Source organism: Stegodyphus dumicola, chromosome 3 (assembly GCF_044657685.1).
Source record: "Stegodyphus dumicola isolate Sdum_Otavi_A_Nest chromosome 3, ASM4465768v1".
NCBI classification, from domain to species: Eukaryota; Metazoa; Arthropoda; class Arachnida; order Araneae; family Eresidae; genus Stegodyphus; species Stegodyphus dumicola.
In genome coordinates, this window is record NC_140770.1 from 169,164,591 (window position 1) to 169,190,472 (window position 25,882).

The following is a 25,882-nucleotide window of genomic DNA, read 5'->3' on the forward strand; positions in this document are numbered from 1 at the left end:
TAGACAAAGTACCGAGAAACATTATATAGTCGTTGATAGACTGTATACAACATTATACAGTCATGGGGTCCAATGCATTGTATCAGTTTAGGTAAATTCCTACTTCATCAAAGGGTCACAATTTATTTCCATTTATGTTTTGCTGAATAATTTTCATACAAGGTTCTATGAATTATTCTCCGTTGAACCACATGGCTGCTACATTTTGCAATTGATTTCTACATCGGCAGATTTTTCTCGTTACCAACAATTTTAGCTTTAGAGACATTAAAAAAAGTAAGTTCCGTTTCGGGCATTCGTTTTTCCATGCAGAAGTAATGATCTATGCCTTCTTTTTTTTTTTTTTTTTTTTTTTTCTTTCCGATTAAAAATATTGCTTATTTTGCACCAGGAAATCTTAATGCATTTCACGATATTTTAAAATTATGGAATAGCAATGTTTCTCTTCGGAAAGCGCAAAAATATATCCTTCAATCCACATTTCCAATCTAAGCCACGTAAGACATTTTGAAAGAAGGATAAATTTTAAAATAGCAGGCGAAATTTTCATTTTAATTTATAAAATGTCGTCAGAAAATTTTTATTCCAAACGATTAGCTTTTTTCTTTATCTAACATTCTTTATCTAAGTCATTCTAAAAAGTGTGTAAACTCCGTATGTAATTTCAATTTATGGCTTTATTTGTTGCTAATAGGTTACAACTAGAGCATTTTTTTTAATTGATGAGGCTGCCACTCTTTGCATGCTTTCTTGTTACGCAACTCATTTTGATTCTTACTCATTTCATAATTACTTTCGCATGTATAATCCTGCCAGCTGTTGAACTCTCGTTCCCAGTAGAGCCAACAAGGCATTCATCAGGTACAAAAATTAACGCGGCGTTGAAATTCGTATTAGCGAATTACGCGGCAGGAATATTTAAGAGCAAAGTAACTGCAACCGTGTAATGTTTTCATTAGTTTTTAGGAGAAAACAAGCGAGAAACTGATCAATGTTTTCCTGGCTGATGGCATTAATGCAGAAATTCCGAGAACTGTGGAGGAGGGGAGGAACAAGCCATTTTAACCTCACACGTATGTAAATACATTGGGTGTTCTAAAAAATCGTTGCTACAAGACTCATTTTCTTAAATATTGATCTTATAAATATATATCGTATCACCAAAATTTCTCCAAATAAGCTTTAGAGTTTTATGAAAGCAGTTTCGGAAGATTGGCAACGTGTAATGCTTGCAAAAGCAAAGCTTTGCCTGAAAACAAGGTTACAGGAGCAAGTATATTTAACATCGAAGTAAATGGCTATCTCGCTAAATCGGCGAGATATCGCCAAACTTGCCAATGGCTTTTGCCAACTAATTTTTGTCGCCAAATTTTGTGACATATCGCCCAAAATCGGTAAATAGCGACCTTTTGGCGACATTTTAATTGACATCCCTGTCTAATTGTAAATGGTACTGTAATTGAATAACTGTAAATTAATTAATATATGTAAATGTAATCGTATCCGGCCCTTATATTTAAATTTAACCGTATATGCCTTCCAATAATTTCGAGAAACGGAAGGTACTAAAGATTCCTCGGAGGCCAGGGTGAAACTAGAGCGTGAGTTTTCTGTTTTTACTTCCTTGTACGAAGTAAAAAGCAAGTATTATAATCGCGAAAAGTTTCAGGCAGCATATTTCAACGAAAATATCCATTTTGACCGCTATCGAATGCAATTTAACGATGTTTTTGCGTGATATCTGTACGTAAGGACAGAATAAAATACTCTTTTCCTTCAAAAAATTATAAAACTGCTTTAAAATTAATACTGAAGAGAATTTTTCGTGGCGTCTGTACGAACGTATGTACGTACGTATCTCGCATAACTCAAAAACGAGTAGCCTCAGAACGTTGAAATTTTGTATATAGGACTGCTATAACATGTAGATGTGAACCTCGTATTTTGGTCATAATCGGCCGCACCAAACGTATATAAATATTTATATATATATATATCCACTCTGTTACCCGGCTCAGTGATCTCAGTTTCTTTACTCTTATATGTTTGTAAATTGTACATTTTTTGCTTTAAAAATGATTGTATTATGTTGTTTTTATCTTCCGGTTAAGATTTTTATGCCTTTAGTAAATCTGTATGCAATATTTTTAGAATTATCAACAATTTTAAAGTTGTCTAAGTGCCGCTAAGCCTTTTTTTTTTATGGCGGCTATTGATGTTTACATTTGAAACAGGATACTAGTGGATTTGTTGCCAATCTAGAGAAACTTAGCTTCGCAACAACGAAGATAACGCATTCATTTATTATTACCAATTAAATCATGCTTAATTCTTTCTGGAATTTTTTCGAGGAAATAAGTGTTTAAGATTTACTTCATAATTTGTAATATCGATATTTTGAGATTTTATGTAGTTTTGCCTTCTCGCGAAGTGGGAACTGAATTAATTAAACTAGAAATACTCAATCGTCTGTGAAAAACTGTTTCTTTTTTCTTTTATTTGCTTAATTTCTTTTATACATCATTCTAGCTTTATTATACTATTTGAATAGAACATGTTTCAACGATTAGATAATTCTATTCTTTAAATGATATAAATTTTGTGCATTATGAGTTATAATATGAACGAAATATATAAGTTAACTGTTATATAATTATTGGATTATATAACAGTTAATTTACTTTCCGTTATATAATTATTATATAAGTTAACTGTTATATACTTATTAATACTCTTAAGTGAATCTAGCGCCAGAGTGTCGCTATGGTAAACAAATACTAGAGTGAATTTGAAAGAATGCATTTATTCTGTTGTGGCTTATGCGCTGTCGGCGAAGTAGATTTAATTCAATCCAATAAGTTTAAATGAAATGCAAGAAAAAATGCGTATAATTTAATATTCCGTACAAGGAAGTCATGTGGTGCACACATCAGATTTTTTTAGTTCAGAGTCGACTTCGGAGTATGAGATATCCCCGTAAGAACTTCACTCTTTATATGCTTTTTACACTGCGTTGTGTTTAACGTTTTTAGTAGTTTGAAGTATAACTTCTGATTATGCTCTGTGATACTGAAAAGAGCTGTACGAGTGCTTGTGAGGAAAGTTCTAGAACTGTAAAGGGTTTCTTTTGGTAAAATAAGTTTTATCAAGTACCAATGGTTCTGTGGGCATTCAATCCATTACAAATTACAAGCCCCTACGCTTGCAACAATGTGTGTGTATGTATATATATATATAATTTATTTCCTAAACAATATTGATTAATTGATTGTATTATCTCCTAAGTTTAATTAAAGTAGAATTATTTTAAAAGAGTAAATCCATACTGGTACGTTATATTTTGAAAGATGTTTTGAAGTAACTTGAAAGTAAAATGTTAATAATGTTTTAAAGGGGACTGGAATTAAATCATCATGAAGAACACAATTTCAATTGTAAAAGGAAAAATTAAATTAAAAACATGTAATCATTGTCATTGATCGGAAATTAGTTGACTTTTCAAGGGGAACAAACCAACTCCCGTTCAATGAACAATAATTAATAAAAATACGTAAATACGAAGGTGTTTCGCCTTTACTCGAGTTATAAGGTAAAGCCAAGCCAGCAATTCTAGTCAAGACAAATATTTCCGCGAATAGAAGGGATTACGAACCGATGCTGATACTCAAAGAACTTATTCTTATGAAGCATTTTAGCCAATTCAATTTGGAGTAAAAAGCAATTTCTGTAGAGAAATCCGAAAAAACTCGAGTAACCGTCCCCGACACCCTCATGTTTATGCATTTGAGTTCTATATTATTTGCAAAAATTAAACATTGTCATTATGAAATAGAATTCAAAGTAAAGTTGAAGATTACAAAATGAGATAAATTCTGCAAACTTTGTAAAAACAAATCAAAAATAATATAAAAATAATATAAAAAATATAATAAGAACAGTGAATGTACATGAAGATATAAAGGTCAGAAAAGGTATTAAGTAACTTACATTCTTTCAAGTGGGGAGTTGGCAAATTGTTCTCTTCGTGTCTGACTCATAAGTGTTGGGTGTCCGAAAATTTTTAGCGGCAGTGGGGGCTTTGAATAATATCAGTCGGTAAGACTTGGGTGAAGTAATTTATGGTAGTGGGTGGGACTCGGAATTCTTGAGGGATGTATTTTGTGGAGTTCTTATTTGAGTGAAACTGTCTGTTAAGTTTTTTTTTTTTTTTTTTTTTTTTTTTTTTTTTTTTTTTGAAAATACTAGTGAATGGAAATTAATTAATTTCTGGCTAATTGTCGTGTCGCAATGATTAAGAATTTAAGAAAGGAAAAAAGGAATTTTCACTGTTCAAGAGCTATTAGACAAACTAAAGTTATGAAATAGGCCCATTTTTTTAGTAATAGTATAGTAACAGCATAAGTCTGAAGACAATTAGCTTTTTACAATATATACAACTGAGTAATTACACTATATACAAATCCTTCAACTGATAGTCATCCAACTTATACCGCCTTCTCAGGTTTAGGAACAAATTATCATATCCCTATCAGTTAAATGATTTAGAGTGAGTATTTAACGCCTGCTCTTTTAAGGCAATGGTTAATAAATTGAATGGGTATTAGATTATTTTTGAGAATTTTAATAAGTAGCAAAATTTCGCGTTGTAAATCTATTGTATCTGTGCATATCACTTTAATTCGTTGTATTTGATTAATCATTGTATTGTTAATTACTTTTTTGGATATGTTGGAGTTCCAATTTATTAATTTGTTAGTATTGAAATTGAAGTTTCTTGTTTTGTCAAAAAGTAAATTTTTTTTGTAGTTAATGATTTGAAGATCTAGAAAGTCTATGCTATTTTGTGAATTATTAGTTTTATTAAGTGTAAGACAATTCGGATAAATCTCGGAGTGTTCAATTTTACCAAAATTATTAATTGTAATAAGGTCATTAATATATCTGTAGGTGTGTTTGTAGTAATTATCTCTTGTGGTTGTAGATTTTTTTGGAAGCTAAATTCTTTGATAAATAAAAAGATATTACAGATCGAGGAGCTGGAATGTAAGCCCATTGGCAATCCTCTGACTTGTTTAAAATGTTGATTTTGAAACTTGATGTAGTTATGAAAAAGTGTGCATTTTAGGTAGGTTTTCCATTTGTCAAGAGTCATAATTTTGAGCATACCAGGGAGGAGTTTAGGCAGATCAAGTAGACTGTTATAGATTTCTTCTAGAGGAAGTGAGGTAAATAAGTTTTCAAAGTCATAGTAGTTAATGTTTTGGATGTTAATTGTTTGAATGGTATTAATGACAAGAGTGTTATTATGGATGATCCAGCAAAAGAAATTCTTATTCGGCAAATTTCAAATAACAGATAACTGCGATTTGCTGAAAATTTTGATAGAATACGAATTTTTGCTGCACTTCATTTACACTAATTTCCCCCAAATTATTCTCACTTAACCGATAAAATATCCAATGATCTTTTTATAGCACGGAAGTCAAATTTCAACATTATTTCAACTGAAGCAAATGCGATTTACTAAAGGCTTCTCTTAATTCTTTCTCTTAATTTCTAAAGCGTCTCTTAATTGTTCCTAAATAACTTCAATTAAGTCTTCAAATTACTACAGAAAGAGAAAACATCTGATTCCTATTTCTGCGAATTCATTCCGGTGGGAAGTACATTCGTATTAGAAATTACATTCTCCCTTTCTTGAGTCATAGAGTAACATTCTTGTGCACATCTGCATTGAATATAACCCACACTCTTTGCAGAATTATTTACTTTCTCAAGCATTTCTCCCCTTCACACACAAATATTTATTCCCTTTATCGCTTGTCATTTCGGTATGGTATTGTTCGAAAGCTTCAGAAAATTCTTCGAATGAATGAGTTCACCGTTTCAGATGTTATCTTTCAGATTTTTTCGTTAAGAAAAGGGGTGTGCGTTATACGGCGAATGTACAATGCGGGGGAAAAAAAAAAGACAGTTCTATATCTACTGGGCCAATTAACGAAATTCAAATTGCGTTTCTCATGTCTCGCGACTCAGCGCGATATCAGGATATATATTAGATTTATATATAGCATTGTTCTAACATAGGTATTTTGGCACAAAATCGGGCTTTTTCTGAAATTACATGCCAATTTTTTTTCCATATTTCGCGTCTACAAGTCAAATTACTTCTAAATATTAAAATTTTTTTTAATTTGGTGTGAAATTTACGGAAAAATTCAAAAATTCATCTCGGCGTATTTTTTTCAGTTTTTGCCAAAAATAATTTACTTGGCGAACCTAATAATTCATAGCAACCTATTTCCCTTTTCATGTATCAAATTCAATTAACATTGAGGAGCTAAAATGTTTCCTGGCGGTGATTCCAATTTTGGAAATTAAACTATATGGTTCTAGTTAAATGGAGTGTCCTTAGACACTAGAACTTGAGAAAAGTATAGCGACTATTTGCTGGTCTTCTGAAAACTACAAGAAGGGTTAAATTACCCTTTTATTTTAACTTGCGAATAATTACAATCGCCCCCCCCAGGGCTTAAAGGAAAGACTCCACTTGGGCTTTAACTTAAGATAGAAAATAGGAAACTAGACTAATTCTAACTAACTAAAATTTAGCCAAAGCTGTTTAGAAATAACTAAACAAGCTGGCCCTTAGTTAAACCTCACCGACGAATCCTAACCGGCACGTAAGAAATACGGACCTAGTAAGATTGGCTTAAAGCAATGATGTGGCCAGAAGGCACAACACGCTCTAGTGAGAACTTCTAAGCTCTCCTATGGAAGTTTCAAGTTCTAAATGTGGCTGTAAACCGAAATTATTGACCAATTTCGCACGACTGGCGTCATCAATTACATGCCTAGACTGGTGCTTCAGGTAGAGGAATGCATGACTATGGGTCCAGAAGACAGCATTGAATGTGTACTATGGAAATGTCTAAAACTTCCTATTAAATACTGGTTCTACCTCATTTACATAAAACGCGATACTGAAAACTCATTCTGGAAGGGACTTGTAGGTGGGAAACAAGAAAGTAAAGAAGAGGGTTTGAAAAATTAAAAATAATAATTAAAAAATTTAAATAAACCGCTACAAAGCCTTAGTCGACTATAAATTAATTCTATCCATTCTCTGTAAGTTGCAATTCTGTAAATAAATTGCGACAGATTATGACATCGCAACGATTTAAGATGCTATTATCGTGAAAATAGCTGGGAGAAATTTTTTAAAATTATTTTATATTATTTGCCCGAAGTGGAACTTTGCCCAGAAGGGCTATTAATTTCGTATTGGCATTTCGCATCGTCCACTATATAACGGTGTTTCAATTTTCTAATTGTTGCCACCAAATATTAGAGCCCTGAATTATATTAAAAGAAATTACCGTATTTGTCGGCGCATAAGACGCCCTTCTTTTCTTTGAAAATAGATCGGAAAAAAGGGATGCGTCTTATACGCCGATACTCAGTTTTTGATTACCATCATTTTGGAAATTTCCTCTTTTCCGAGTTATGCGATTTTGAACGGGTCAAAGCTTCATGGGATGCTGTAAAAAGAGACAGTGGTTAAATTATTTAAGAAGTGTGACATTAGCAGTGCACTAGAGGGTACAGAGGACAATTTGTTGTATAAGGACTCGAATGCTGATTTAGATGAGGTTCCAAGTGACTCTTCATTTAGCACTGGAGATGGGTGTCTAGGTTTTGCCGAAGAAGATTAAAAGGTGTTCTTTCGCACATAGATTGGGTATTTGAAGAAAGTATTACTTTGTATTAATTTATATTTAAAATACTGTAAATTCGTTATAATGATCAGTAATAAAGTTTTATCCTTCAAAAATGTGTATTAAAAAGGGGGTACGTCTTATAGGCCGGTGCGTCTTATACGCCGGGAAATACGATAAATATGATGAATAATAACATAAATTTATGTATGGTTCTCGCATTGTGAAAAAACAATGGTACCTAGAAACATCAAATTTTGAATAACGTAGTTCTCCACTAGAATATGGGCATCTGGAAGCCCTAATTTGGAATTTTTTTCATTATCTATTTAATATTTTGTAACACTTCAAGGAATTCTTGATTAACAAACAAACTCGACGATTTTAAAGCGAGCAGTGGCAACAGTGTACGAAAAAAGAAACATTTTTATCTCCAGCGCGCGAGACTGTGTGTCGAAAATTCTAAAGATATGTTCTTTCTAAATACTTTGTGATTTTGCTGTTGAATTGAGTTTTATGGTTTAAGCGCGAGGAATATGATATTTGAGAAATAAAGGTAACACACAAAACGTTAAAAAAGCACTGCTGTGGATGTAAATAAAATCTAAAAGATTTCCTTTCCTTTCTCCCCCCCCCCTTTTTTTTCCCCGGCCCGCTGGATGTTTCAAATGCTTCGACATCTGAAGTACAGCGTGTCTGACCTCGCACGCCGCCAGGCCAACACGTCGACAAAAGCGCGAAGATGAATAAGTCCTCCCCACCCTAAAAAAAATGACAAACTTCTCCCTGCCGCCGACACAATCGTCATCATTCCGCTAAAATACAAAAAACCCAACTGCCTCTCTGTTCTGAAACCCCTCCTTACCAGCGTCCATTGACTAGGGGTGGCGCTAGACGCTTCGAAATCCTCACTATCGATCCATCCCGGCTTCCGTAGTAGGCACGTTTGCCAAAGTAGAGATATTTGGCACGCGAAAGAATTCGAACGCTTTGGGGAGGTTTCCGCCGGATTTTGTACCCTCTCTTGTGAGTGTGTGTGAGTTCCTAGAATGGCGCTGAGGATGCTTTTGGAAATGCAAGTTCTAAACTGGGCGGTAAGTTTAGAAAATATTGTTCTCTTTCATGCATTTTATTAATTGTTCATAGATTGCACTTTTTGTTTTTCAATGACCATCAGCCAATAAAATGCTGCATTTCATTCCACGATTAAGCAAACAAATGCTGCCGGTCCAGTAAATAGTTCGCCTGTAAGCAGCGACAGGAAAAAGTAATTAAGGTCCAGTCAAATACATATTTAAAAGAGTGATACCAGGGACGTCGTCCACGATTAACTCCAAACCATGGTTAATCCGAAAGGAGTTACAAAAACACACGAAAAGACGAATAACTCATATTAAGAGAAAACACTTCACAAATTACCTTTTTCCAGCTGTTTAATCTGGAGAATAAATTAATTTGTTGAATTAGTTAAAATATTATTAAAAGTACTAAGAACACATTGTGAATAATGGAAGATTAAAACGTCATTAAAAATACAGAATGTTATAAATTCCATTAAAGAACCATATTTGTTTGAAAACTTCAGCAGTTTGAGTTCAAACAGGCATTAAAAAAAAAAAAAAAAAAAAAAAAGGGGGGACCGTTAAAATTTTTGTTTTTTAACTTTTGAGTTTTCACGTACAACTAAATCAAGTGCTGTTGTAAATAAAGCAACTGCCAAATACTATGATATCGTCCGCTATTACGGTTGTTATTCCATTTATTTTTTTTTTTAAACGAAAACGGGATGTTAGCCCCTAATCGGATATTAGTTTCCAAACTGCATTTTATGTTGAAACACTTAAAATCGTTGCATCACTTTTTAAATTGTTGCCATCAAATATTATCGTCCTGCATTGTATTTAAAGGAACTAACTAATGAAGAATCTGCATAAATGTATATATGTTTCTCGTACTGTGAAAAACAATGGTACCTAGAGCCATCACATTTTGAATAACATAGCTCCTCCACCTGAACATGGTTGTGTGGAAGCCCGAATTTCGAAATTTTTTTATTATCTATTTAAGATCTTGTAGGACTTCAATAAAATTTTTGATTGAAAAACTCAACAGTTTCGGAATGAGCAGTGGTAACACTGTACGAAATAAAATATTTTTCTCACCAGCCCGCGAAACTGCCTATCGGAAATTTTAAAGATATGCTGTTTTTAAATATTTTGTGATTTTGGCTCAGTATCGAATTTCACGTGGCGTATTCTCCAAGAACGGGATATTTAATAAATAAAGTAAACACGCAAAACGTTAGTAATAAAAAGGAAGAAAAGGGGGGGGCTGTAAAGCCATCTTAGTAACAAAATTGAACATTGATATGATAAACTGAGGAAAGATTTAAAAAAAGAAAAAGCAGAAAAAAGTACCAATACGTAACGCTGCATGGGGAATTCTAAGCGTATACTGCTATGGGGCTTTTAAAATTTTTGTCACTTTGCTGTTGACTTGTATATGGAGTAGGAGCAAAGAAAATGTTGCTTAAGAATAAAGCTAAAACGATTTAAAAAGTGGATTAGTAGGAGTGAGTGCAACAGTAGACTGGTAGATTGTGACCTTAGAGAGAGGGTAAAAAAACCTTAACCCATTTAGGGCGACCGTGAAAATCTGAAACCTTTCAGACTTTTTTTTTTTTTTTTTTTTTTTTTTTTTTTGGTAGAAAGTTTTGTTTTACACCTAACTTTGCGTTAGTAATTTTCTATTATTCTGCAATAAATAATCTCAAATTTTTTAGACAGGACCGATTAATCTTCACCTCGGATAATCCGCTCTGTGGTTAATCGGGCATTACCTGTGTTTAGTAGTATTCTGCCATTTGATGTTTTGAGTATTACAGTCACTCCATTAAAGTTCTCCATGTGATTCTGCTACAATGCTCCATGTGCTACAGCGCTCCACGTACTCCATTGACCTCATCGGTCTAGCTAACGAAATGCGATTCTCCGTTTTCCTTAATTACACATATAACTAAACATAGAGCTAACGCAGTTTATAATCTGATAACTTTCAGACAAAAGCTGCAGTGCTCTAAAGATTGTTAGCATATCATCATTTTATGGAAATGCACTTTTTAAAATTTACTTTCTCTTAAAACTCATTAAAATTGGAAACGCATCATGAAAATGAATTTTAAATATTTTCGATTCCGAATTTTGAAAGTTTGTCAAATGCGTTAAATTTCGAATCTCTTGAATCATTTCTATAAGAAATGAGAAGGCAAAAATATTACTTATCAATTAAAGTTCTTAATTAAAGCAAAATTTGAAATCTATGTTTAATGAAAAATGAATTTAACAGTATAAATTTTTAAAATGCACGTGTACTTGTTAGGAAAATATAACTGAAATTTTGTAGATGAAATTCATAATTAGAAATCTTAATAGCGATTTTTAGGATCATTAGTCCAGAAGGGCTATTAATGTCGAGATTGCATTTTGCGTCGGTTTACTATAAAAGGCATATCACTTCTTAAATTGCTGCCACCAAATATTAGCGCCCTCTATCACATTTAAAAAACTGAATAATGAAAAATCTGCATGAATGAATGTATGTTTGCCGCACTATGAAAAAAGGATGGTACCTAGAGCCATCAAATTTTGAATGACGTAATCCTCCACCCTAACATGGGCACTTTGAATATTGAATTTCGAATTTGTTTTATTAACTTTTTCACATTTTGTACATCTTTAACAAATTTTTGATTAACAAACTCAACGATTTCAAAGGGAGCGATGTAAAAAAAAAAAAAAAAAATTCACCAGCACGCGATCCTGTCTATCAGAAATTCTAGATATGCTGCTTTTAATTATTTTGTGGTATTGCTATTAAATTGAATTTTATGTTGTTTAAGTGCGAAGAACATGATATTTAATAAATAAAGTTTACACGCAAAAAGTTTTAAAAAAAACCGCCCCTTTGGAAGTAATAAATAATCTAAAAGCTTTCAGATTTTATTATTTTATCATCGTTACTTTTCATAAATAAGCACTTTATGTGAAACGCCAAATTCTATTTTAATTTAAGAACATATGTCAGAATGTATAAGTTAATATTCAAGTTCCCTGCAAGATGGTAGTGGCAACTCAGGTTTACTGAAATTACAATAATCATATTCTTTCTTTAATGCTTTCTGTAGTTTTTTCTGTAACCAAAAGTCATTTCGGTTCAATTCAGTTGACATCGAAAGGGTTCCCTTAATCTTTAACCAATGGTTAACAAGTATTATCCAACATCTTTCATTAAAGAAATTTCATTATCAAAATACACAGCATTTTTTACTTTTATCGAATTCCAGTACATAATTTAAATGCATAAATTTTGAAATAGATATATATTTACATATGAATAAGGGAGAAGAAGCTAAAATTAAAAGATAATGTAATAACATTAAAAAGTAGTTCATAGTTCATAGAGTCCTTAAAATTCGGCCCACCAGCGGCCGAGAAGTAAAGTCGTTGAACACTGATAGTTCGGTCCGAGGTTCGAATCCCGCGAATGGGCTGGCTGCATGGTTGTTTTCGTGGTTTTCCCCATGTGTAACGTGTATACGAGCCAGTTTCCCTTAGGAAGTCCTCCACGAAGGCATCCCTCCCCTTAGGCAGATAGCCCTAGTATGCTTTGCCATAATTAAATACACCATCACACCACACCACCTTAAAATTCGACCAAATATTTAAAAAAATCGAGCATAAAAATCATATTGTTATAATATTAAAGTCTTAAAACCTTAGCCCATGAAACGAGGTTACTATTGCATGGGATTATAAATATCCATTGTATCCACAAAATGGCCTTATCTGGTCTTTATTTTTTCAACCGTTACTCCTAGACATGTGCAGGTACAAAAATAGATTTACAGAGGCTTTAGATTTACGTAGGCAGAGATTTAAACTTTGGCATTTTTTTATTTAAAGAAATCAGTTTCGTAAAAATTGCGAAATCTAATTTTTAACACTTTCCTCCAGATCCTATTTAGGAAAATTTTGTACTCATTAAGAAAAATAAAACGCAAAATCCTGTGCGACAAAAACTGACCCAAATATTTCATTTAAAGGTAAGGAATTCTATTCAGGAGCTGTACACAAATTGAAGACTGCACGCGAATTTGGTGACAAACCAAAAACGGAGGTAATCGCATTTTACTTTTTATTGTAACGGCATATAAATACGAAATAAGGCTGAATAATTCGTTACATAGAAGTGGGAAAGCGTTCAAGTCAAGACAAAATCTCGACATCCCATCAAGCTCTGACGAAATTGGCTGATCTGGTCAATAACAGTCTGATGAGCTTTTCAAGACTAAAGAAGAGGAAATTAACTTTACTCAACGTCTTTGTGCCTGGATCTTCCAAAAGGTTAAAATCAGATTGAGGAAAAAGATACATAGTTTAATACTTTATGATTAGTAACTCAATGTCTAAATAATTATGTAAATGTACTATACTTCTAATGTCCACATTTTGCCCATTGGTACCAGATATGTATCACATCTGCTGAGTTGGTAACTAGCCTTGGACGGTTAACTCGGTCGTTTTCTGTTGAGTGAAAAAAGATAAAGGATAGTTAAATCTACCAAGTCAGTGTAAGACTGGGAAGATTTAGGTTAAACTGAACTAAACTATAAGATATTCGTATACGCCGGCTGTTCGCACATTTTTTTAAACGATATTCATTGTATTTACAGAAATATTTCACCTACACCATAACTTCCAAAACAATAAAACTTGTATAAAGTAGTTCTGTAATAACAATAGAGAATATACAGTGGCTCCCAAAAGTGTTAGTTCCCTTATGAATTTCATTGAAATAGGGCTCTATCCATTAATTAAAAGTAAACTTTCTGAATGAGATTTTAATAATAAGGATCTATTATCTCTTCGTAACAAAATTAGATGAAATATGTTTTTAAATATAGCGAAACTTTATTTTAAAGAAATTAATAAAGAAAAAGTGACAAACATTTTATCTCACAAAAGCCTTCGTATACTGAAATGTTTTTGGATAAAATCGAAATTAGGATTATTGTTTGCCGCTTTTTTTTTAATTTTTGCATTGTGGTGGCATTTAAAAATCGTTTGCTTTAATTTTTTATTGGCTAGTTCATAATATTCTATTTATTATTCAAAAAAGGTTCGCAGTCGAAAAGAAATTACAAACAGCACTCTAAAATTAATAATATTTCACCATAGTAGTGGTAAATCAATTCGAAATATCGCTAAATTAGTTAATTTATCCTATTCTACATTGCAGTATGTGATGAAACGCTTTAAAGAAGAAAATCGGAATGGAAACAAGGTAAGAAAAGGTCGACCGAGAAAGTTAACTAAACGTGATGAGAGATTTAGTATTAGAAAATTTGTGAAAAACCCACAGTTAAGAGCTGTAAAAGTTTCTGCAGAACTTAATGAAAAGTTTCCTACTTCAATTTCATCTGAAACTGTTCGACGACTTCTCAGAGAAGCTGGATTACATGGGCGTTCTGCCCGTAAAAAAATTTTGTTAGTGAGAGAAACAGAAAGCTTAGGCTTTCATTCGCAAAATCGATGATAAATACACTCGAAACGTACTGCAATAATGTCCTATTTGCTGACAAAAGCAAATTTAACATTTTTGGTTCCGATGGTCGAATAACTGTATGGAGAAATAAAAAATGAGGAACTTCATTCTAAGAACTTAGTTGGAACAGTTAAGCTTGGCGGTGGAGGTGTTCTTGTGTGAGGGTGCATGGCAGCATCAGGACTAGGCAATTTGGTAATTCTTGATGGCATAATGAATCATTCTCTTTATTTAAATATTTTAAGAGACACTTTAAAATTATCAGCCCAAAATTTGGGTATTGGAAACAACTTTATTTTGAATCATGATAACGATCCTAATCATATGGCTGTCAACGTTCGCCTGTGTCTCTATAATTGTCCACAGGTTTTGAAAAAACCACCTCAGTCGCCAGATTTAAACCCCATAGAACACATTTAGAAAGAACTGAAGTACGAAAACATGACATCAAAACGAAAAGCGAACTCAAAACAGTCATGATGGAAGAATGGATGAACATTGATACAGAAATTACAAAAAAAAACTATTAAAATCTATTCCCAGACGTTTAAAAGCTGTTGTGGATGCTAAAGGGTATCCTACTAAATATTAATTTAACGAAAAATGAGAATATTTACTAATATGTCAAGATTTGTTTGAAATGTACGAAGACTTTTGTGAGATAAAATGTATGTCATTTTTTGATTATTAATTTCTTAAAAATAAAGTTTCGCTATATTTTTAAAATATTTCGTGTAATTTTGTTATGAATAGATTATAGATCTTATTATTAAACTCTCATTCAGAAAGTTTACTTTTAATTAATGGATAGAGCCCTATTTTAATGAAAATCATAAGTGTACGAACACTTGCGCAAAACCCTATGGAGATTTAACAGGATATGAGTAAAGGGTGGCCGTGATACTCGTTTCTTGTTCCATTTTTTCCGAGAAATTAACAGTATATTTAACGTGTGGCTGCTTTTGCTTGATGCAGTTCTGCTCATTGGTGGCACTGTGGGTAAAGAGAAGGCATTTCCTATTTGAAAAATATGTTTTGATAATATGTGGAGTTCATCTGAATATTTACTCCATTCTTTTTAGTTTTAATTAGCCGTTATATGAAAAACCGCAACAATCATAAATACCTTAGAGAAACTTTCTTTAGATTCTTTGAACCATGTTTTAAGACTTTTCCCTCCTCGTTGATGATAATAAATAGATCTCTTTCTATAGCAGTCATTTACATACGCACAAGATTTGTCTATTGTGACAACATTTTTCCATTTTTATTCAGATAAATGTTTCTCATAAAGAATTCTGCATAGTGCTCTGCGTTCGGCAGTATGTCGTACAGAAAGACGATGCACATTGTGTTTTTTCGCCTTTTTAAGAATCAAATCATTATTAATCACTTTGTTTATAGTTGGCACTGAGCATTTTAACAATTTTGCAACTTTTCTTTGACTTATCGAATTTTCTTTTAACATCAATCATCTTACCTTTGCAACATTCGAAACATTCCGTTTGTTCCTTGGATATGTATTTGAAACAATTTTTCCTCGTGAAGCCAAACTCTGATAATTTTTTTTCTTGTTGAACAATATTACCTATCTTAGCTTTAGATATCGAAAAACCATGGCCTTTCACAGCGTTTTATAATAACCAGTAAGTGTAATTTTCTTAGGAAATAGCTCAAACATAGCCTTCTATTCATTGCTTCTTTAAAAGAGTTCTTTTGCATGAAACAAAACTGTCAAGTCGTAGACGATAATTTATGCTTTCAAAAATTTATAGTTGCAGTTAAAGCAAAATTTCTAAGCATACGACTTTATTTATAGCAAAACAAAATCGTCTAAAAATGTGGCAACAGGTTGTATATTTTTGCTGTTATCTTGGTAATATCTTTATTCTTACTGCACAAGCAGTGGGAGATGAAGATGTGAGAACTGTTGAGTTTGAAATGTTAAGGTATGAAAAATGACTGCATATCAAGGAAATAGTTCAGATACGGTTCGCTAAATCCGTAGTAAAGTATGAAAAGCACGTCCTTAGATTAAAGATGGCCTGAAAGCTATTACCCATGAAGGAAATTTCTCAAAAAAGTATTTACTTGTAATCCCACAAGTAGATTAAATGTTCTATTATACTTCTTATTCCATACCAAAAATTCTTGCATTTCTTGCCAAAAAATATGATTGAAGGTTAGCAAAGTTTTTAACTCGCTTAGAACAATCCGTGACTTAACCCGATTTAACGAAGAAATCGAAAATAATTGGTTGTTACAATGTTAAGTCTATTTAGGAGCATAAATCGGTTGTTACATGTTAAGTCTATGGTTTTTAAAGAGCAAAGTGCGATTTTAGCGAGTAACAGTTTTGTGATTCATATAATATCTATTGAGTTCCACCTCTCCAGCTCAACTAATCCTTACTTGGAAAATTTTTTTTATCATTCCGAAGTCAACCGAAAGTTAGTGATGAGTCATAAATCCTGCGCATACGTGACGGCGGCCTTTTTTTTTAATCTCGGGCAATGATCAGGATTGATATTTTACCATCAAATTCTACAAGTATTATATAGCTTATGGACTAAGGGATCATCAGAAGTTTTAAATCAAACTTTTTCAAAGCACTTGATTTGAGGTTTACAGGTAGAAGAAAAAAAAATAGGAACAAATTTCAAATGCTAATGTAAATGTACTCGAAGCGATACGTTTAATGAACGATGCATGGGAAACATGGCATTACCAATTGCTTCCGTAAGGCTAGACTGGACATTTCTAAAGAGGGGCAAATTACTGAGGAAGAAGAAGAAGTAGACGTGTTGGAAAATCGGAAATGAGTAGAGAAGATGTTGAAAATTATATATTTGATGACGCCAATGTTATCACTTCCAAGATACTTACTCCCGAGGATAATGTAGCTGAAATTCAAGCTAAAGCAGATGAAAGAAATAATGAAAGTGGTAATGATATTGATGAATGTGAAGAATTTCAAGCTGACTGGGCCCCCAATGTACTCAATGCGCAGTTTTTGAGTGCGCAGAAAAGCTTAACTTTTTTCGACGCCAGGAGTGCAAATGGATATTTGCCAGGATGTTTTTCGAGCCATGAATCTTCTCGGCAGAACAATAACACAAGAAAGTATCGGTAAGGCAGTTTAAACCAAGTTAATCAACTTCTTTTGTAAAGCATACATGAATTTTTATGATTTTTTTGCAAACCCGTTTCTTACGAGCACTCAGTTATAACGAGCAAATATCACGGTCCCTTCGCCCTTGTTATAAGGGACTTCGACTGTGGTGGATCAGTTTATAGCTTGTATGAGTAAGTAAAGGATTAACTGTATAAAAACAAATAGATATGCTTATCTAAATAATATAATAATAATTTAGGACAATAAAGGAATAATTTGTTATTTTTTGTTCATTTACGTACAAGGAATAATTTGTTATTTTTTGTTCATTTACGTATAAGGAGTTTTCACATATTAATGGATTTAGAATCACAAAATCTACAATATTATGCAAGAACCAATGTTTAAAAATGGAACAAACGGCACAATTCGATGAAACAAAAATGTTAAATTATTATGCTAAAATTATTACGTGAAAGGCAAAAAATTAATACAAATAATCCTATTATAACAATACAAAAAAATGCAATCAAATATTTACAAATATTTATATCATGATGTACATGCATATACACCGTGACCTACGCTGCTCTGTATGATTTTTACCTTTACAATAGTTTTCCCTTCTGATATGTTTGTAAACGTTGATGAAAATGTGTACATGGCGAAAGGCACTTTTTGAAAATTTAAAATGGGGCATTAAACAATTTACTCATAACTCTTTTTCTAAAATGAACGCTATTTAAAAATATTTAAATATATATTTAATAAGTGAGTAGAGTCATTAGTTAATTTTGAAGCAGAAAACGTGAAAAATGAGCTATGCCCTCGCTGGGACTCGAACCTGGATCTCTGGAATAAGCGCCGAGTGTGCTACCGTTACACAACGAAGGCATGCAGAAGGGAGGGAGAAAATACCTTATATACTCCTCCTTTTAAAGGAGGACTGGGGATTAGGGAACCCAGTCGCCCGATAATGGTGGTGAAGAGTTATCATCCATCACCTTTTAGTTCGGGCGCCACTGTAGAGTCTTTACGTTATTTTAAAGCAGGAGACATTAAAAATAAGCAATGCCCTCGCAAAACCTCAAAACTGGACCTGTCGAATACGCGTCTAGTGTCCTACCCTTACACCATTAAGGCATGCAGAAAGGAGGGAGAAAATATCTTATACACTTCACTTTTTAAAGAGCGACTGGGGTTAGGAGATCCAATTGCCAAATCCTGGTTGTGAAGAATCATCATTCATCGCCTTTTAGTTCGAGCATCACTTAAGTCATTAATTTATTTTGAAGCAGGAGACATGAAAAATGAGCAACGGCCCGCCGGGACTCGAACCTGGACCTCTCAAATACGCGCCGAGTGTGCTACTGTTATATCACGGAGGCATGCAGAAAGGAGGAGGAAAATACCTTATAACTTTAAAATAATAAAATTTCTTTACTCAGAAATTACTTTTCTTATAAGCTAAAAGTCTTAAGTAAGTTCCGTCACTAGATTAAGAAATGAACAAAAGAGTTAGAAAATTTTTCAAAGTCCTGTCCAGGGTTCTTCTGAGAATAATAAACTTGAGTCTCTACCAATCAAAAATAAGCTCTCTTCAGCACGTTTCATCATAACTGACGGCTGAACGCTCTTCGCATTCTTTTATTTAGAGTAATAATGGCATGGAAAAAAAAAAAAAAAAAAAGAAAAAGCGGGGGGTGGCAATATTACTATCAGAAGCGGATGACTTCAACGAAGTTTTTCTAGCTAAGGCAGCTTTCCGAATGAAATATTGGATTCCAGATAATACTTTTACCGTTGTTATGGCAACAGCCCAACTCTTCGTGCTCGGGAGGTTTCGGAAAGTTCTCTTGTCATTGCTCTAGCGAATACAACACTGAGAGGTGTGTGGCTGTGGCGTTACACCTTTCGGAGCCCTGGGAAAAGAGAGAACTTGCTGTAATCCACGTGACTGGATTCACATGGATATCCCGTTTTCCTTCTCGAACTTTGGGTAGTGCCCGTCTACAAAATCACTGGACTTATGAAATGAAATGATGATTGAAACAAATAAATATACTTTTTTTTTTATAAATATAAAGTTTGGTCAGTAAAAAAGATGTGAAATGCAGTTATCATTTTCAAAATTTTAGTACGTTATATATTTAAGACATTGTTCTTCAAACTTTGTTCAGCTGAAAACTGAACTCCTCTACGGGTCTACATGGGATCCGTACGACTCCTTCAGAATACCTAAAAGGCAAACTTTAAAAATTCGAACGAATTGTATAGTACCATCTAGGCCTCGAAATTAAAATGATATATTAAATTGTAGGGATTGTGCCTGTAACTAAATATAACTTGTGGCAAATCCTTAATAGACGTGTAAGCGACTAACCGCTATGTCTAAGACGAAACAGAACCTAAGAAGGATGTAAAGGATCCTTTTATTCAGAACTCAAAATAATTCAACAGAAGGCACTTCTTGCGCTTATAAACCAGCCAACATTTATGGCCTAATTCAAAAGATAAGGCATTCAAGTTTAAAACTAAGTTGAGTCTTAAGTTAATCCAAAGGCTACGCAAGAATAAATAACGCGCAAGTTGGCTCAAGCCTGTAACCTGCGTCACAAGCACTACTGGCAAGAATAACGCAACGCGGTAGACAGACTGCTGTCGAAGAATTGCAACTAGTAAAGTGGCCGTCGGCAGGTGGAACACGCTCTGATTAAACAATCTAAAATTTCTCTCTAAATACTATTGCTTTCTACCCTATTTGAATATGTATGAACTAAAAATTAGTATTGCAAATGGAAAGAGAGAATGACAGTAAAGCATTAACTAACTTAGCATTAAATAACTGGTTACATAAAAATAAATAAACTCTTACATAAAAAATAAAAAATTCTGCAGGTTTCAGATTTTAAATTACGTCCAAAGGGACCTTTTTTAACGTTTTGTGTGATACCTTTATTTATTAAACATCATGTTCTTTGCACTTAAAACGTAAAATTCAGTTTAATAGCAATCTCGCAAAATAATTTTAAAAGGACCCTATCTTTAGAATTTCCGATACACAGTTCCACACACTGGAGATAAATAGGTTTGCCCCCCCCTAGAGTGTTGCCATTGCTCGCTTTTAAATCGCTGAGTTTGTTAATCAAAAATTTGTTAAAGTTTTACAAAATATGAAATGGATAATAAAACAAATTCCAGATTTCAAATTTGGTCTTCCACATGCCCATATTCGTAGGAGGATAACGTCATTCAAAATTCGATGGCTCTATGTACCGTTGTTTATCATAATACGAGAAATATACATACATTTATGCAGATTTTTCATTATTTAATTTCTTCAAATATAATGCAGGACTCTAACATTGGGTGGCAACAGTTTGAAAAGTGAAATGGACATTTATAGTGAACCAACGCAAAATCGCAAAACGAAAACAATAGTCATTCAGGCACAAAGCTCCTTCGGACTAAAAATAATATTATTTTATTTCTATTGCATGATTAGTCAATTATGACAAAGCACACTAGAGCTATCTGCATAACGGATCTAAAGAAGTCTTCATGAAGAACTTTTTAAGGAAGCCTTCATGGAGGATTTTTTGAAGGAAACTGGTCCATATTCATATTACGTATAGGAAAACCGGGAAAATATTCATCCCGTTTATCTGATTGCACTGTCAGCGCTCCTTTCAGCCACTAATGGTTACCCTATTAATATAATTAATATACCATTAGTTTATTCATTAATAAACTAACCACACCTATGAAACTTTTGTTTAAATTTCTCAATATAGGAAACGAATTAATTGCATTTTCCCTTTCCTGGCTAAAGTAAGAGTGATTTATTTCGAATCTTTTAATTTAACATAAACCTTTGGGGGGGGGAGAAAGACTTCCAATAATAATAATAATAATAAAGATTTTCGAAGTTTGACAAAGTTTGAAAACCACTAACATAGACGTTGCATTTATTAGGTATTTTCTCCCTCCTTCCAGCATGCCTTTGTGGTGTAACGGTTAGCACACTCTGCGGGTTTCGAGAGGTCCAGGTTCGAGTCCCGGAAAGGGCATTGCTCATTTTTCGTGTTTCCAAATTCAAAAATCTTAATGACTCTACAGTGGCGTCCGAACTAAAAGGTGGTGGATAATGATTCTTCACCACCAGGATTTGGCGACTGGGTCCCCTAATCCCCAGTCACCCTCTAAAAGTCTTCCTCCTTTCTGCATGCCTTCATGGTGTAACGGTTAGCACACTCGGCGCGTGTTCGAGAGATACAGGTTTGAGTCCTGGCAAGGGCATTGCTCATTTTTTACATATCCTGCTTCAAAATATCCTAATATCTCTACACATTTATTACTTGAAAGCACGTGGTGTTGCGCGGCCCCAACCTACACGCAACAATAATAGTGACTGCTATGAACTGGAAAGTACACAAAACTCTTAAGAAGCGTTTAACTCCCTTTTTATTCTACTTTAGAAGTTACAGATGCGTGCACTTGACGCTCACAAACTACGCCGACACGGCAGTAAAATAAAAATAAGAAACTAAAAATGAATAATAACAAGTTACTACCTACGAGGCTCTCTAAACGTAACCTAACCTAACCGCGTTCTAAGATACCGCGGATATTTCAGCAAACTTCTGAATATTAAGTAGAAAAATTCAACTATCTGCCGAGGCAAGCACACAGGCCGAAACGCGCGGTTCTTCAATTTCTACCTAGCCACCTTCACGCTCGTGTAGCAAGAAAGCACACTTACGAACTCGTTTCCCTTCTATTTAACTCAAAATTACTTCTGCTAAAGATTTGAATACTTTGCGCGTTCTACTAAAATTTACATACTCTGGCATTGGCAATTCCAGGGGAAAGTAAGGCTTGACAGGAAAGATAGTTTAAACTTAAACTAATGTTAGTTAAAATAAATATAAACCCTACATTTGCCGCTGCCAGAATTTGGTAAACTTGGAAGCAGGTCCAAGAAACGACCTGTTGAAGAGTTTCCATATTCTGAACTAAGAGCCTCGTTTACATAAAACAAACTGTTTTCTCACAAATTAGAATAAATTTCTGTAGATAATCATTTTACCCTCTCTTCTTACAGCAACCTTTCCTGGACTTCAGCAATCAATCTGCATCTGGAAGGAATAAGTATCAGTATCTTTCTAAATACATTATAATTTACACTTTCTTGACACTGAATAAAGTTTTTGTTTTTCTTAATTACTGCTTAATTCACATTCATTCAAGTATTCAAACATGAATTTAACTTTACCCTGGCTCTCCACCATGTGTGGTGTCAAAACGAGAATATTCGTGTTTTAGTATTGCAACACTTCCCCTAACCACAATGATTCGTTAGAATTCAACGACCAAATAGACACACCTTACTCGACATTCTAAAACTCGATGAGCTATTTTAACATTCTTAAAATTCAAGTGTATGTGGAGAACCCTACAAAACACATTCATTCTAAATTCCCCCTCATTCATCTTTAGACATGCAGGCTTTCGCTCTAAAGCATGATTTTATCTGCTGTGTAATACTTAAACTTTAATTCATTTCTTTCGAGTATTTACTTTTAGCATCTAAAATTTTATGCTTCTAGACTAAATTCTACTTTTACATAACTTTCAAGTATTTACGCATACTTACAAAATTCTAATACATATGATTTTTACAATTTACCATAAAATGAATAAGAGAAAAATAAATTTTTACTTCATGCATTCTTCGCCAAGCTGGCGGCACTGAAATTAAATTTCTCTTTAATACAAGAATACGAAGTTATTTTACTTTCGGCCAAATTTTGGCTTTAACATAACATAATTAGTCTTTCGACCAACAGGAACTGCTTGTTCTTAGATTTTATACTTAAAGAAAAAATACTTTTTGCCTTAGCTAAATAAAGTAAAACAAAACTAAGTCTCAACCGAGACAAATTGACTTCCGTCAAAACATAGAACTTCGTATTTACGCATAACATTTCGGAACAGAAGAAAAATTTATAGAAGATTTTAACTTATCTTTGAGTTTTCGATGATTGGAACTCCGACATCCTCTTCTGGCAGAACTGCTCCCACGTTATAGAATTCATCGAAATCAGTCGTCTCCTTTGTGTTTTTCGAGTTTCGTCCATGTTGATTTTTCTTTTTCGCCCTCTGTATGCTGGCCTCTTGGAGTGGTAGTCGTCGGGTTGCTGTCTTTTCCGTTTTGCCCCTGGACGACTGGTCTTGGCGTCCTCCGGTCTGGAACCGTGCTTGAATTTCTTCTGGTGGTGGTGGTCTTTTCGTTCCTCCTGCTGTCTTTTCGTTCTCGGGAACGGCGGCCTTGTTTGCACCTGACTATCTGGCCCTGGAAGTGTTTTCCTCGATGCAGAATTTCTACTGCGATGCGTTGTAACTGATCTTTTCCTCTTTACCAAAGATTCTTTACACGCCGGCGTTGCTTTCTTGTATTTCTTAAATGCTGGAGTCTGAAAGTTTTCCTTTCTTCTTTTCGGTACCGTCGCATGACTTGTAGAAGGGCTAGGTTTCTCTTCAGTTCTCTGCTTCTTGGGTGGTGGAGCGGGTGACGTTACTTCTTGACCTTCCACTTCTTTTACGCTTGAGTCCTGCAAGAAACTTTTAAGGATTTCAAAATCATTTTGATTATAATATTTTTTCACCTGGTCGGGACTTGCTTTACAGATTTCCCCTCTCTCGTTCTTAAGGTACAATACGACTCCTTTGATTTCCTGAATTACATAGGGGCCTTCAAATTTTGGAGCTAACTTTGCAGTAAAATTGTCTGGGGCACTTGATAAAGAAAATTTCCGCTTCAATACTTTATCCCCAACTTTAAAATCTGCTTCACGGCGTTTTCTATCATAGTAAAATTTTTGTCTATTTCTTGCCGTATCCGAGCTTTTAACCGCCTGGTCAATGAGTTTTTGCACATCTTTTTGTTTGAACTCTTGCTCTCTTTGTTGCACAAAGAATAATTTATCTAGTGGCGCAATTAACCTTCGTCCTAAAAATAATTCTTCTGGAGTTTTCCCCGTAGTATCGTGATTTGCTGTTCTTAAAGCGTAAGCTAACTCATTTATGTAGCCATCCCAGCGCTTGTGATGTGTGCTAACATAACTTCGAATTATTTTTACAATATTTTTATTAACTCTTTCTGCTATGTTTGCCTGTGTTCTATACGGAACCATTTTGATATGGCGTATGCCAAGTCCAGTGCAAATGTTTTCAAATATTTGGCTAACGAATTGTTTACCGTTATCGCTAACGACTTTTATCGGTGCACCGTATTTTAAAGTGTATCTGTGTAAGAATGCATCTGCGACTGTTTTGGCTGACGCGCGTTTAAGTGGAACAATTTCTGTCCATTTTGAAAAATGATCTACAATTACTAAAAGAAAACGATTTTTATTTAACTCACTCTGGGGGAAAGGACCAAGAAGATCTATGCCTAAAATTTCATTCGGAAATGTAGCGCGAATGCTATTTAAGTACCCGGCCGGGATGTAATTAATATCATTAATTAACTGACATTGATTGCAGGACCTGACATACGCAGTTACTATTTTGTATAATTGCGGGAAATATACCGCCTCTCGTAGCCTTTTTAAAGTCTTTCGGACCCCTAAATGACCTGCTGTTTTCGCGTCGTGTAATTCCTTCAAAATGCTTAATCGAAGCGAGGCTGGGATGACTGGCTTGTATTCGAAATTTTCGTTTGTTGTTTTCGTATAAAATAGTAAATTATCTATTATTTCATAGTTTTCTGCTCTATTTCTTATTGAATCGATATCTGTGTGTTCAAAGTTTTCGGGGTCTTTCAAATACGCATAGATACTTCCAAATTCAGGATCAGCTTTCAATTCAGCAATAATTGTTTCTCTATAATCTAAAATTTTTGAAGTCAACACAGCGCATTTGAGTTCATTTCCTTCATCGTTCAATTTTATACGAGAAAGTGCGTCAGCTACATTGTTTTCCTTACCCGGTTTATATTTTATTATTAAATTATATTCTTGGAGTTTTAAAGCCCATCTTATTAACCTGGGCGTTAGGTGTTTCCCTGAGTAAAGTCTACCAACAGCCGCATGATCCGAAAAGACTGTTACTGGCGCTTTGCCGAAATAAACTCGAAATTTGTGTACAGCCATTAATACGGCTAATGTTTCTCTCTCTGTAGCTGTATAATTCCTTTGTGTATGATTCAACGTTTTACTAAAAAATGCCAAAGGATGGCTATTTTGCATAAGAACCGCACCCACAGCATAGTCCGACGCATCTGCTGCAATTTCCAGGTTTTCGTCCCCCTCCAGGAATTTCAAAACAGGGGCATTGATGAGCGCTTCTTTTAATCTTTCAAATGCGGTATTTGCTTCCGCTGTCCACGTGAATTTACTTTTCTTTCTTTTAATTACTAACAGGGGTTCAACAATATTAGCGA

General features: G+C 34.0%; 1 protein-coding gene across 3 annotated transcripts in view; it reads left to right on the forward strand.

Moving 5' to 3' along the window:
- LOC118194573 (guanine nucleotide exchange factor DBS-like) overlaps positions 1 to 25,882 on the forward strand; it is a 381,336-nt gene that overhangs the window by 114,578 nt on the left and 240,876 nt on the right. For 2 of the 3 annotated variants that reach the window (XM_085813600.1, XM_085813602.1), the window contains exon 1: positions 8,658 to 8,812. The exons of the other annotated variant lie outside the window; for it this stretch is intronic. The gene's annotated coding sequence lies outside the window, so the exon portion shown is untranslated. Of the gene's footprint in view, positions 1 to 8,657; positions 8,813 to 25,882 lie in introns of those variants that run through there. 3 annotated transcript variants of the gene reach the window in all.